The sequence below is a fragment of the Cololabis saira genome, chromosome 11, assembly GCF_033807715.1.
Source record: "Cololabis saira isolate AMF1-May2022 chromosome 11, fColSai1.1, whole genome shotgun sequence".
In the NCBI taxonomy this organism is placed as follows: domain Eukaryota; kingdom Metazoa; phylum Chordata; class Actinopteri; order Beloniformes; family Belonidae; genus Cololabis; species Cololabis saira.
The window spans coordinates 45,205,440-45,218,910 of record NC_084597.1 but is presented as its reverse complement, the minus strand read 5'-3'; the positions used below and the strand labels follow the sequence as shown (position 1 = coordinate 45,218,910).

The 13,471-nt window shown below is 40.8% G+C and overlaps 3 non-coding genes across 3 annotated transcripts; all 3 read right to left on the bottom strand.

Moving 5' to 3' along the window:
- Positions 1 to 6,543: 6,543 nt before the first annotated feature.
- Positions 6,544 to 6,617, bottom strand: trnat-agu (transfer RNA threonine (anticodon AGU)). The gene has a single exon. It is a non-coding gene; the product is annotated as a tRNA-Thr (tRNA).
- An 851-nt stretch (positions 6,618 to 7,468) lies between these two features.
- trnaq-uug (transfer RNA glutamine (anticodon UUG)) lies at positions 7,469 to 7,540 on the bottom strand. The gene has a single exon. It is a non-coding gene; the product is annotated as a tRNA-Gln (tRNA).
- Positions 7,541 to 9,106: 1,566 nt separating this feature from the next.
- On the bottom strand, positions 9,107 to 9,178 carry trnaq-uug (transfer RNA glutamine (anticodon UUG)). Its single transcript has one exon. It is a non-coding gene; the product is annotated as a tRNA-Gln (tRNA).
- Between the last annotated feature and the right edge of the window lie 4,293 nt (positions 9,179 to 13,471).

The following is a 13,471-nucleotide window of genomic DNA, read 5'->3' as shown; positions in this document are numbered from 1 at the left end:
ATACATCCTGTGTGTTTGACCTAACAATCTTCTTAGTTATTTGCTAATGTTACGTTACCATATTTTCATGTGACTAAGAACAAACAACCGACTGAGATCAGGGTTTGGGTAGGAACTAAAATCAATGAAACCAAACATTTAAAGCATTGTTGTTTGTTTTTTTTTTTTTTTTTTTTTTTACACAAAAATAGATCCTTAAAACTGAAAAATAAGGCCTGAAATATTGATACTTTGCTATTGATCCGTCCATCCTCATAACTTACTAGTAATTCTACAGGTAACTTTCAATCAAGCGGGTGTGGGGGGAATCTCTCCAAGGCAGAAGTGCTGGAACACTTGTGTCCTCATTGTCGCTGTTTCTGTTGTGGTGTGTTGTTTCACCTGTCCTTGCCTTTGTCCCCAAGTCGGTTCTCCCTCCTGTCATTAGATTTGATTTATTTTAGATATTTATTTATAATCTGTTTTTATCATACTGTTTGTGTGTGTGACTGATTCTTGTGAGCAGTTGACCACTTCGGGATTAATTATTATTCAAATATGTTTATTGATTTTTCAATTAAATTTACATTAACATTAGAACTTGGTTCCCAGACCCATAAAATAAGTACAAATAAATGCAATACAAAAACAAATATAATGTATGCATATGGTATGGCATGTAAAGACAATGTAATGTATAAAACACATACCAATAAATAAATGTAATCGAATAATCTATATGCATACATACCGACACACAAAAAGGAAAAAGAAAAAAAAAAGAGAGGGGGGGGAGCTACACTGTCAGGAATTTCTCTTCAAAATAAGATAAAAATGGCTGCCAAACTTTAAAATATCTGCGCTTATGACCCCGTGCAGTGTACTTCAGTTGTTCCAGGTTTACTGGTCAAGCCCATTTCAGTCAGTAAACGTTTGATGGAAAACATTGACATACAAGGTTTGTAACCGACTGAGATCAGGGTTTGGGTAGGAACTAAAATCAATGAAACCAAACATTTAAAGCATTGTTGTTTGTTTTGGGGTTTTTTTTTTTACACAAAAATAGATCCTTAAAACTGAAAAATAAGGCCTGAAATATTGATACTTTGCTATTGATCCGTCCATCCTCATAACTTACTAGTAATTCTACAGGTAACTTTCAATATCAAAAAATGACATTAAGTATAACACCAAGCTGGAACAAATCCAGAATAATATCACAGTCTGAAGATTCATGTGATTCTTCTACCTAACACTCCCAATTCATATCAATAATATATCTGGATATCAATATTTCCCCCAGGGTGCCAGAGTTTTTCAATCATAACTTCATGCCCCCTACTTTAGAAAAAAACAAGATGATGTTACATGCTGGACTAACCTTTCACCCGCAACAATTAGACAAAGAACAACAGTTAAAATGCACAAACAAGACTGACTTTCCTGGGAAACTAATTCACAGCTGTCTACGTATGAATGCTGCAGAAGTTATTATCACAGAGCAAAGAAATTGCTAAGAAAACATTTTGAAATTCAGTAACTTATTGCAGTCACACTCATGAATAACGATCTATAATGACCCTCAATCAGAAGTGAAGATTATGAAAACTCTGATCTCTACTTTCAAGCGAGCCATAAAAAAAAGCACACAGCTAAAGGAGTTAAACAGAAAGACACATCTTCCTGTGATGCCTTGGGCAGTTATTAGCAGTAAATACTTCTGAACAAAAGCATGCAGGTGGCAAATATTCACGTCAAATAATGACATATATGTGCCAATTATGTAACAATGATATACACTACAAAGGTTTTAAGTCAGCGCTTCCAACCTAAAATCACCAAACTAATCTGTCCACAATAACACATTTCATCTTCCACCTGCAAACCACTGCAGCCGAAGCTAAACAAGTGGCTCTTATGGGGGAAACAATACTAAATAATAATTATAGATTTAATTCATGTAAAATTTAAATCATATTTTAAATGACTTTATAAAAAAAGGAAAAATATATATCCAGCCGCTGTTGTTAAATCTACCAGTTGCAGTAATTATGCCATGTACTTTTTTAAATGACTATTGACAAAAAACAAGAAAAGAAACCAAAAAAAAAGTTAAATTGACAGAACTTTTAGATAAAACTCAAACACAGGGAGACGGACTGATGTTGCGCTGGACAAACCAGCAAATACCAGCAAATAACCAAAAGAAACACGACCAACCTCAAGGAGAACTGTTTCCACCACATCCTTAGTGAGAAGATACCAAGCTGAAGGTGAATAACTCACTGACTCGGTCCAGAGGAATATTTACAGATAAATATACTGCTGGTGACGTCATAAAGGATCAAAGGAGGCAAGAATTCCACCGCCATATCAACCTACGTCATATCAAACCTACGTCATATTAGAGACGCCCCACTTCACTCCCACATGTTCACCGGGGGTTGTTGTCACATTGTGAGTGTCTAAAATAAGAGGCTGTGAACGGGTGAATAGGAAAAAGACTAAATCGCTTTGCAGAGCCTATAAGTGGCTGAACTAAAGAAATAAACTATAGGAGCGCCATCCATTTATTTGAAGGAGTAACTCGGTCGTCAAAGGACAGCATACGGATGTTTGTGTTGTTCAGTTATGATGAAACAAACACAAACGTGACAGTACACTCGGTAAGTGCGTATAGAAGACAGTTGTGAAGCCGCAGCTGCCGCTTACGACCATACCGCCATGAACCAGCAGAGGGCGCTGTTGCTACGTTTGGGAACATGTGCACATTCATCCTCGTTTGCAGCAAATCAGCTCCAGCTTCAGACGCGTAGCGTTCAAATGCTCTTTCATGGAGCCTTGGAACGTCATCAAAGAATGTGATGTCTTTGATGACGTCACGAAGAATAGTGGAAGAGGAAGCACACGTAATAGCACACATTAGAGTGAAGATGTATTTCTTTTCTTGTTATTATAAACAACACCAGAAAACCAGACACACACAGCTGTTTAAAAGCACAGCAGAAGTAGTGAAATTATTTTGCCACAGGACCATGAAAATATTATAACTGTAATGGCAATCTAACAACAAAAAATACCATGTGAGGGAATTTGAAGACATTTCCAACTCATGCTGGTTCCAAAAAAAACTGAAAAACTGGCTTCCCAGCTCCTAATTCCCCTGCACCTGTGCACCTGTGTGTATGTGCATGTTTGATCCAGGCCTGGGGCCGGATTCATCAATATGTTCTTAAGAACGATCTTACAGTTTTTCTCAGTCGCTTTGGTACATTTCTCAGATCAGAATTGAAATTCTCAAAACTACTTGTTCAATCTTCACATCATTGTGTCACTTGTGCACATCAGAAAAGCAGTTTCTCATTTCTTTGAACAAGTTGCAAATGCATTTGTCATCCATGCAAATGATAATGTACAATTTTCTGCTGTTTCCTACATTATCAGTTGTTTATGTCATGTTGATCAAAATGTATTATAATGGGTCTCTGTTGAATAGTCTCACCCCCCACAACATTTAGGCATTAGTTCATCGCATAAGTCTTTACATGCAAAATGGTTGAACAAGTTGTCATAATATGTCAGCATATTTCTATACATTTCCATTAGACTTTGTTTCTAAATCTGGCCTGAATTGGTAAATTGATCCCAGGTGAATCTTGACTTTCTGTAATGAAGGGAAATATGTCAAGCATTAGATCAACCAGGCCGAGGACATATGCGCGTTCCTGATGAGATAAGAGCTACACTTGTAGACCATGTTCTCAATCATGGGCTTACAATGGCCCAGGCTGGTCGAAGGGTGCAGCCAAATGTTGGGAGAACAACTGTGTCCTCAATCGTTCAGACTTTTCGTCGACAGAACAGGTATGTAATCTAATAATAGGCACTGTACTGTAATACTGTATACTTTCTGTAATGCTTCATACAATATGACAGTATTCTACTTTCATTTTACAATATACAGTAAGTATACTACTGTATATACAGTGACATTCTATCTTACTCAATTTTGTGTTTTGCATTACTATATTTTTTCCACATAGGACTGCAAGACAACCTCACAGGGGTGGCAGAGGGCCCCTTTCCACACCTGAACAGGAGGAGGCTATTTGCACCATGGTTGTACAAAACAAAGCCATAAGACTATGGGAGATAAAGACTAAGCAATTTGACTGTCTTATCCGTACACAATGACACAAGCACTTGTGATTCTGATGCACTGACACGTTCATTGACACAGATATTTAATTTTGAGAGATGAACTAAGGATTTTGAGCAAGAGACTGGCTTTTGCAGGTAATCCATGGTGTTTTGCTATTTGTACGAACTGTTTTGAGAAATGCACTTACTGTTTTGCAAATGTCGAGGATGATCTGAGAAATGTACCAAAGCGACTGAGAAAAACTGTAAGAAATGTCTTAAGATCTAAAATTAAGAAGTTCATAAGAAAGTTCTTAAGTGCAATTCCTCAATATTTTCTTAAGAACCTTCTTAAGAACTGTCATTTCTTATGAATTTCTCATTTTTCCTACTTAAAAAATTCTTAAAATATGGCTGTATCCGAAATCACTAAATCAATTCAGTAGCCGCTCCAGCAGACCGTTCAGCAGTAGCAGCCAAGTATCCCAGAATGCATGTCGCACCAAAACGACAGCAGAAGCCGAGAGCTAAAAGCTGTTTTAATTTCCGCTGTAGCGCTGTTAATATGCCACTTTATTAAGTTTTAATATTTTTTGAGGCGTAAAAGTAACCATTAAGATCCCCAACGTGGGCTCGGTTTATCCAAATAACGGCGGTTAAGAAATTTGCTCCGATGTTTTCGGGGATGAAAAGAGCCGCCGGCTCGGAGCAGCAGCAGCAGCTCAGACTGAAGTACAGACGTGATCGCCGGGTCAACCTGCGCCGTCGTCACGGGGAGAAAGTGATCCAATGAACTGACTTGCAGCTCTGTAGAGAGGTACCGCTGGCTGAAATAAATCATTTAGGAAGATAAATGTTGGTTTAATAGATGAAATCTAACAGTTGTAGCTGCCACATTAGTTTGTCTGAATATAAAGTGAAGCTTCATGTTGTCATGCCCCAGAAGCTGCTGCTGCTCCGTCTGTACATCAGAGCCGTCACAATTTTAATCAATGTATTAAAATGAACATATCAGTCTATTGAATTTAATTTTGTTTTATTAAGCTACATATGTTTGGGTTTTTATTTAGTGCATCTCTATGTACTTGGTATACAAGATTATATATTATTCATTTCATTATATTATTATTATTATTAATTTCATTATATTCAGTGGATGCACCTGAAGCGAGACTTCACTACACCGATGCATCGCTCCACAATATTGCAGGTTTTTGTTTGTGCAAATGTGTTGAAAAAGGTGATATTAGAGGCTTACTTTTTCACAGAAGACATTTTAAGACAGGTCAAGGTTGTCTTAAAGTTAAGAAAAAAGTCAAGAACAAATTTGAGAACTTTTATTTCAAGAATACCATTTATTCTTAAGTTTTTTCTTAAGAAGAAACTTAAGAAAAAAGTTGAGAAAATACTTAAGAACTTTTTTGGAGAATATGACTTTTTTCTTCTTTCAGCTTGAGTTATGGTTCTGCGTCAAAACGACGCTGTGCCTACGGCGTGTGGTACGCGTCGACGCAGACCACACGCCGTCGCTGACGCCGTCGCTGACGCCGTCACTGACGTCACCTCCCAAAAATTGTAGCTACGCGTGGAGGCGACGCAGACCAAACACAGACCGAGAGGACTGTGATTGGTTCGCTTGGTAGCAACGCATTTCCAGTTTCCGGTTTGAAGCAGTCGCGAACTTTCAGCGCTCTTTTCTTCGTGTATGTGTGATTTTTTTTGTTTTGGTTTTTTGCACAATAGTCGTCCTTATCTCTTTGATTCACTGTGACCGGAAAAAGTCGGATAAACCATTCAGGAAAAGATCGCGAATTAGCGGTCACGGGGGGAACTGCACCGCGGCGAAATGGAGTGATGGAGAAGTCTGAAGGGTTCACAACGGTGTCACGGCGACTGCGTGTGCACGGCGTCGATTTGAAGCAGAACCATAATTCAAGTTTAAGACTGAACTTAAGAAAAACATGACACTTAAGAAGATTTTTTTTCTTAAGAATGTTTTGTGAATCCGGCCCCTGGTTTATAAGATTTTGAATTAAATGCACAGCCTCCCAAACCAAGTAGAGACCTTTTTAAGTGAGGTCAAACTTGGAAAGTATTCGACTGTCAGACACACCACGTAAAGAAATACACATTTGGTCAAGAAGAATTGGAGGAGTACCCCACCTTGTGGCACGAGTGAAGAACAGCAAAGTATTAAAGTGACTAAAAGGAGAAAAACCAGACATTACCTCCCTCTCAAGCAGTCCACATCTCTTAGAATAAGTTTAAGACTGGAATGTGCGAATTAACTTTGGGTAAGAAACCTTCAATGTGCCTTTCTTTTTTTTAAGCTACATGTCATTTTTCCATTCCACCACCATGGTTGAACCATGAATGAATGAGACATCTATAATCTTCTTCTCATCCAAAGACAGATGAGTCTAGAGGCTCTGCTGGGATTTGAACCCAGGATCTCCTGTTTACTAGACAGGTGCTTTGACCAACTAAGCCACAGGGCCTCCACAACCTCTCACTTACCTCGTCTCAGACATCAAAACAGTAAGACCTTTAGAGGTGTGACATGCTGGAATGAGAAACAGAAGCCATTGGTGGACCACACGTCCTAAAGGACAAGGCATCTGACTTTGGATAAGAAGGTTGAGAGTTTTAGTCCCTCTGTGGTTAAAGAGACTTGAGACAGTAAGTTCTAGTGTCCTACCTCACATTCACTCTTTACAGGTCACTTCAGTTTAGCTACCGTCTCCGGTTATTGCAAATATACGGAGAGAGTAGAGATTCTCCAAAAAAACTTGAACTCTTCACTTCAAGTTTTAGATTTTATTGACTAATGTTTGAAACATTAGTCATGTTTCAGTGATCAGTGACCAATGATCAGACGAGATCGGGCGTATTCAGGCTGGTATGGCCGTAAGCGAAATCTGAACCTGAAATAGCTCTTATACAGTGTAGTGCAGGGTATACGCGGGTATACGGCGTATACCCACTTATTTTTCAGTCGGCATGCGTATACCCACTTCTAAATCCCCTCTGATGCTCATGATTTACTGTCCTGCAAGAAAAATTTGTTTTCCTAGGATGGCGAAGGCATGACCCGCCCTACTCTGCCTCTGATTGGCTAGTACTCGTTGCCTTAGTTGGATTGGTTAGATTTAGGCATGAGGAGTGATGATTGGTTAGGGTTACAGCCAATCAGAGGCAGTATAGGGCGGGTCATGCCTTCTTCAACAAATATCAACTATCTGCCCTGTTGGTTTATCTCAAATGCAATTAATGGGCCCGAAGTTTCGTGGATTGATACTACAACATCATGTGGGTAAAACCTTGATACCTGGTTGTGTGGAAGACTGACAGGTTCCACTGAGATTTGAACTCAGATTACTGGAGTCAAAGTCCAGAGTGCTAACCATTACACCATGGAACCCTGCTCAGCTTTTATTGTGTTTTTATTGTGGTCCTGAAACCAGAACATGAGTGAAAAGCAATATGCGCCTGAGCATCTGACAGAGTGCTGTCCATGGTGCTAGGAGCGTCTGGGTGTTTAGGGTACCAGGGCCCTGGTCCTCCAGGCCCAAGGGCTGGCTCTTTCACTCCAGTGGCCGGCTGGTGGGGGGCTTAAAAGCGGGTCCCCGGGTTCGGACGGTGAGCCGGGTCTTTGGGTGGCTCCAGGTGAGCCGGGTTGTTGAGGTTGTTGAGTTGTTGTTGGGGTCTGGTGGTGGAGCTAGTGGGGTCTGGTGGTGGAGCTGGTGACTGACATGTTTTGAAAATGGCGGACATGACGAGAAAAATCCTGTAAAAAATCTCTCTATGTTTCTTTTTTTCCTGTAAAGTTGGACATTTTAAAGTGTAGGTAAATGGAGAATGACTGGCTTTTGGTCAGTTGTGGAACTGCAACGAAATTCATTTCTGCATAAGACCCAATGTGAGAAAGAGATGGTCGGCCTTCCTGTCCTGAGCACCAAGAAGAGGACTAGAGTGGTTTTCCAAGTCCAAATAATGTTATTGCAAAGTCATACATGTTTCCGCCCAGTTTTGAACGGGGGACCTTTTCCGTGTTAGGCGAACGTGATAACCACTACACTACGGAAACTCACATGCTTTGAAAATGGCGGGCGTAACGAAAGAAAAAATCCTATCTTCAAATCATTCATGTTAGAAATAAATGTATGACTTCATATAAGTTGTCCTGTTGTGGTAAAATTAAAAATCATCCATGGGTATTACCATGCTGGGTAGAAAATACAAAATGAACCACAAGGGAATCCAACTGATTACTTTTGAAAGACAGTACTGGATATGGTTAATAACTGAAGATTAGGCAGTCGTCTTGCACATTCCAACATTACTCGTTGTTGGCAAGATTTGAACCTGCGCGGGGAATCCCCAATGGATTTCTAGTCCATCGCCTTAACCACTCAGCCACAACAACCTGTCAGCTGTGTGTGTGTGTGTGTGTGTGTGTGTGTGTGTGTGAATCTTCAGAACAAGACGATTTAGAGCCTTTATCATACAGAAATCTCATGTATGAGAGGAAGTCTTAAGTAGCAGAGGATGGTTTCGATCCATCGACCTCTGGGTTATGGGCCCAGCACGCTTCCGCTGCTCCACTCTGCTGTTTAACCAGGATGTGACTCCGCCACACAGTCCGTGACTTTGGGGGACGGCGTCACTCCTTTCAAACCTTCTGACAGTGTCAAAAATCCTACAACTCTGACAACTAACTAACCAGCTTAAATGACATCATGTGACCCAGCACAATTCTCTCAGATATGAATGAAGCAGATCTCTTCTAAGACTGATTTCTTTCTGATTATCTCTTAAAATTGATCAGATTTGTTTGGAACTGTGAAGGGAAACAACTGTTGGAAATGATCCTTCGTATTGATCAGTGACCATCATTAGCATCACTAGCTGAAAACAACTGTATAAACTGCTTAAACACAACATCATGTGGGTAAAACATTGATACCTGGTTGTGTGGAAGACTGACAGGTTCCACTGAGATTTGAACTCAGATTACTGGAGTCAAAGTCCAGAGTGCTAACCATTACACCATGGAACCCTGCTCAGCTTTTATTGTGGTTTTATTGTGGTCCTGAAACCAGAACATGAGTGAAAAGCAATATGCGCCTGAGCATCTGACAGAGTGCTGTCCATGGTGCTAGGAGCGTCTGGGTGTTTAGGGTACCAGGGCCCTGGTCCTCCAGGCCCAAGGGCTGGCTCTTTCACTCCAGTGGCCCGTCGGGGGGGGGGGCTTAAAAGCGGGTCCCCGGGTTCGGACGGTGAGCCGGGTCTCTGGGTGGCTCCAGGTGAGCCGGGTTGTTGAGTTGTTGTTGGGGTCTGGTGACAGGCGCACCAAAAACACAGATCAAAACACAGCTAAACATTAAGGTGACGGCGCACCTACAAAGAAGTAAAAAAAAAAAAAAAAAGTACCGCACCATAAAGCATGAACTATAAAAACACCATAAAACTCAGATAGACTAACAGACAACACGTTTCAACTAGCAGATAGCCGATGCTACAATAAAAACCCCAGCCAGATCTGGCGTCATTAAATTAAATAAAGATGTTCTTGCCTATTTGACGCGAAGTCTGCGCCTCCCGTTTCGTCAAAGTCCCGGGCCAGTCCCCTCAGCCTCTGGTCTGTCATCAAACGGTGGACCCAGCACCGAGGCCGGTTTTAGGGGGGGGCAGGGGTGGGCTATGCCCACCCAAACGTGTATCCTGCCCACCGGCGTCTCCATCCCGGCGAGAGTGGAGAGCGGATGGCGGTGCGCTGCAGGCTCTAGAGCCACGGCTACGCCGTCTACGGCGTAGGTAAGATACACTGGTAAGATGCGCATGACTTTGATCATTTTTGCAGATCTCCCGTGCATCACAGAACTTTGATCCAGTTTGCCTGAACCGAGACGTCTTATGGGCTCCCTCGTCAGCCTCCACGGCCGGGAGAGTGCTGCTCATCTATGTTTTAGATACCTATCCCAGTTAAACTAACGCGGCTTATCTTCCCAGAGCCACCGCTCTACGTCATCGCCCCCAGAATGCATTGCGCAGGTAAAACATGGCGCCTCCCGCAGGTCAAAATATGTGATAAACATTGTAGATTTTTAAAGCAAATAGATTATTTTATGTGTTTCTAACAACATATTTTAGTATAAGAGAACAATTGTGGCTAATTAGGGACTACAAGTCTTAATAACCAGGGTTCCTTTTAAGGGTTCTTAGGGACATTTTAGGGTAACTCCAGCCACCTAAAGCAGGTCTAATGGTGTCAATGTTTCTAGGCACAGACAAGAGGGCTGTCATACTGGTCTCAAACATATCAAACTTAATGATGATTAACATCAAAGGCCCCCCTACTTCCAAGTTTGATCCCAGAAAGTATACAAGGACCTGGTTGAAGAGCCACCGTGCTGCCTCTTCTGTGCGTTCTAGACAGTGCAGTGTGAAAACCCCTGCAGAAAGCAAGTCTGTCTGGAATATACTGTAGTACAGGGGTAGACAGGCTGTTAACAGGTTTAAAAACCTGCACTGACAATAAATCTTGTGTTCAAAATCAGTTATTTGATGTTTACAGTTCATAAGTATATTGAACTACTTACCTAAGTACCTACCTGAAGTGCCTTGAACCAACTGTGAGCACTTATTTAGAAACCCAGCATTGGATTGAGAGAGTATTTCACTGTGGTTTTCATGAATATGTTGTAAAATGTATATATTTGTGTTCATTGTTAACTAAATATTGTTATTTTGTAACATTGTTTGTTGAATATATTGTTGAATTATTTGAATGTTAAGAATAAACTAATATCTGACTGAAACACCATGTTTGCCTCATGTTAAATATATGTTATATTCATGCATTAGGCCGCCTGTGTAGGACCAGTAATATCTGCAAACTGCTCCTTGACAAATAATGTTAATTTTATAATAGTGTCATACTCTGGCCTACACTATCTGTTGCAAATCAGCTGTTCCAAGAGACAGTTTACAAAAGAAACTACTTGAAAGGTGAGAGAATAGTTGTCAAATTTTCATGTGTGGATTGACTAAGGTGTAAGCGCCATGTATAGCTTATAATTTACTTTATAGTTAACTCTTTTATTGCATGATATGCCTTGTTGTTCACAGAGAAGGAATATATTTCAGTTTAAGTTTTGAGAGTTATTATTTTATAGTTTAGTGATTAAGACCTAAATTTCACTACTAATATTTGTTTTGCCTTAATGGTTTCGGTAGTTTGGGCCTGTGGGGCTTCCGTAGCAGCTGATGGTTTGTTTTGATGCTTATGTCAGTTAAAAGAATAAACGAGTGACGGTGGAGCAACACAGCGTTTTACCGTTCTGATGACGGTTCTGTTGCCGTACTCAACGCGTAAAAAATCTCCTGTCGTCATTACCATTCATGAAGTGAGTAAGATGTTTGGTCAAAAGAAGAAAGAGTCTAAAGTCTAAAGATAGTCACTACATTAAGTAAAACGCTACTCCGAGAACAAGACATCTGCGTTGCCATGACGACAAAACAAACTGACAGTCAAAGAACGGCATCTCACTCACCTTCTCGTAAAACCGAGACAACAAAGATGTTTGGTCTGAAGAAGATGACATCCATTTAAGAAAGCCCAGTTGTGCTTTGTGTCATAGACCATTTCAAATTGTTGAGTTAGAAGGAAGAAGCAGAGTAAAGATGTCGGACGAGGATGACAGTTACGAGGCTATCGCAGAGAGGCGCAGTACCGCAGTTAGTCACAAGAGGGCGCCAAAACCCACAGAAAAAGCGCTAGAAGAGCAAACAAGCCGGCAAATAAGTGCAAGAAGGTCAAAACTCTCACAGGTGACTTCAAAAACGAACAAGATCACTGCACTAATGAAAGATAATGAGAGTCCAGATGTTGTGAATGAACATTTAAATGAATGCACAAAACTACTACAAGAGTTTATTCACGCAAACGCAAATGTTCTTTTGCTGTTGCCCAAAGATGAACATGAAGCAGATCAAAGATTCTGGTTTGATCCAAAAAGACAAGAAATCAGCAGATTTATGACAGAAGTCGAAGAATGGGTAGCTGATACAAGGCAAAATCAGCATACAGACATGAATAACTACAACAGTGTAAATGTGACTAATATTCCATCTTCCAAGAAATCTAGTCACAAAAGCAAAGCAAGCAGTCGCTCATCAACGTCGTCAAGAGCCTCATCTGTAATGTCTGCACGACAAAAGGAACAAGCAGAACGTGCCGCCTTACTCGCACGTGCAGCATCTCTGAAACAGAAACAGGAGTTGGAAATGGAAGAGTGCAAGTTAAAGGCAAGGATGGATCAGCTCAAGATTGAAACAGACATTGCTGTATCTACAGCCAAATTAAAGGTTTTCGAAGACTACGAGAATGAGAGCTGTAACAATGATGTCACTGTTCTTTCTGTGGCAAGTTCGGCAGATCAACGGCCACCAAATGGCAGGCAAGAGCCTGAAGTAAGTCATGATCTCACTGAAAGGTCAAACATAAATCATCAAGCGAAACAAGAGGATTGCATACAACAAAAGGCTGACAGATGTAATCCAGTAAACTTGTGTGAAGTGATGCTGAAACAAAATGACATCACTGAGATGTTAGTTAAGCAACAAAGACTGTCACACTTACCTCAGAGAGATGTGCCAGTTTTCAGTGGCGATCCACTTGACTTTAAGTCATTCTTAAGAGCCTTTGATCATACCATTCATGACAAGACTGATAGTGAGAGTGACAGGTTATATTACCTTGAACAGTTTACCAGAGGTGAACCGAGAGACTTAATCCGAAGTTGCCAACACATGAGTCCATCTCAAGGCTACAGTGAGGCAAGGAAATTGCTGACTTATCACTATGGTAACGAACTTAAAATCGCAAATGCCTACATGAACAGAGCTTTCAGCTGGCCACAAATTAAGCCAGAAGATGCTAAGGGTCTTCATAGTTTTTCCTTGTTTCTCACTGGCTGCGATAATGCAATGCAAGATGTCGATCAGCTCCAAGAAATGGAGCATCCCACTAATCTCAGAATGATTGTTTCCAAGTTACCATACAAGATGAGAGAGAGGTGGAGAGTGACCGCCTTTGACATCCAAGAAACCACAGGAAGGAGAGCAAGATTTTCAGATCTGGTCAGATTCATAAACAGACAAGCTAAAATAGCCACAGATCCTGTGTTCGGTGACATAAAAGATGTTGAAGATAAAGGAAAACTTCATCCAAACGTGAAAATGAACAGAGAACCCAGGCCGAAAGGGAGTACATTTGCCACAAGTGCAGCACCAGCAGCCACAAGTGGAAAGTCACCTGAAAAGGGTAAACACTCCTCTCATTACACAA